Source organism: Austrofundulus limnaeus, unplaced genomic scaffold (genome assembly GCF_001266775.1).
Source record: "Austrofundulus limnaeus strain Quisiro unplaced genomic scaffold, Austrofundulus_limnaeus-1.0 Scaffold500, whole genome shotgun sequence".
Lineage (NCBI taxonomy): Eukaryota > Metazoa > Chordata > Actinopteri > Cyprinodontiformes > Rivulidae > Austrofundulus > Austrofundulus limnaeus.
The window spans coordinates 311,712-313,456 of record NW_013952902.1 but is presented as its reverse complement, the minus strand read 5'-3'; positions in this window follow the sequence as shown (position 1 = coordinate 313,456).

Here is a 1,745-nt window from a genome sequence, read left to right as displayed (position 1 = left end):
CATGTGAACTTTATAAATTTATAAATTTTTCCACAGAGTTGATGTGATCACTGAAATGTTGGACTTCCTGGGATTTAATTTTAACCCAGGTGTCATCAACATACCTSAACCAATGGCTCGGTGGTGTCCCTGTAAAGGACATCAGAGCTCTCTTTTCCACCTCCTCCATGTCCAGGTTTACAACAATAGGGGAAACTGGGGAGCCCATAGCACATCCATGTTTCTGCCTATAGTATTGCCCCCCATATGTGAAATAGGTTGACTCCAGACACAGTTTCAGGAGTTGACACTGGAACACAAGTTAGGAGTCATCAGAACTTAAGGCCAGCGTTTCATCAGAAGGTTTACTGGTGGTGCCGTCTCCACAACTTCAGCCTACCTTAAGGAAAATGTCAGGTCCATATTTTGTTCTACCAGTCTTCCATTCGGTAGTTTCCTTTTTATTTCATCCTTCATTTCAGTGCGTGCATCTTCAAGCCTTGTCTCATTAAGGCCCTCTGGYAAACTGAGCAAAAAGTTGAGTTCTCCCTTTTTTGGTTTCTTTATTTGCTTGTTGACAGAATCACCTTGAGTCTGGTGTCATCGTTTACCCATATTTAGAGAAACATCTCAACGTCCAGATCTGCTTCTTTTTCTTCTGTAATTGGCCATTTTGCATGCTAGGCTGTTTTTCCATCCACTGCAACCACTTGCTGAACCACTCTCCCTAAGAGAAGGATGTTTGATGATTAGGGATTGGCTACACTTTCATATTGTTGATTGGGTAAGCAGTGTAGCTGTACATGTGTTCGGCTCTCTTTTCCAGCATTTCATGCTTCMTGTCTTTTGGGATTTTTTTAAAGACAGAACCATCCTCAAGATGTTTCAGATCAGCTTGTCTAAGGCTACTGAAAAATTTGGGATGTCAAATATCAAAGGCCATGGTTCTTGCCGTTCCATTGAAGATACCGAAAGAATCTCTGTATCCGCAGAACTGTGTTGGTCCTCACTCAATGCATCACACTATTGGAGAAAGATCAAGCAGGGGAATTATTTTTAAAGTGGGTTTGTCTGGAAGGTCACTGACGTTGGTTAGATTGCAAAGTTCACAATTGAACTCTGGATCTTGAAACTCTTGAATCAAATGACTGCTGCAATTCAGGGGAGACTTGCAACATGCTCTTTAAATCTTCCATAGTTGTTGGTCTGTTTTCCAGAGTCAGTTTTCTTATATCCKCTTCAGTAAAGATGACCCTCATGGTAATTTTCTCAGGTGCCATCCTCTAGAAGAAAGAAGTCACATCAGGTTTTGTATTACATTTGAATGGAGAACTCTTAAGTTGTGTGTTTTCAGACAATGTAATGCCTGAGTGTTACAATTTGATTGTCTTCATATTTGTATGATGAAAGTGTAAAAGTGTCATTCAGACTTTTTTGTTTCACCACACACAAACGTTTTTCCTCTCAAAACAGCGTAGATGCTCATGATACCATGATGCCATGTTGCTGCAAAGAAACATTAGCTCTGAGTTTGCAACTATAATCTCTTTTATTTGTTTAAAGGAGACCAATTATGGGTCCTAGAAATGTTTATGGTATGTCTGTGGGCTATCCAGACCCTGTTCATTCAATTTAATGCACAAAGTAATTCTCAGATAACAAAAATTCCCATTTTCTAGGTCTGCCTGCTCTGACTTCAGTTCAGAAGAGCTGTTTATGTTAATGAGCTCTGTTGGTAACGCCCTCCAAAAATCTGTTGACATTAA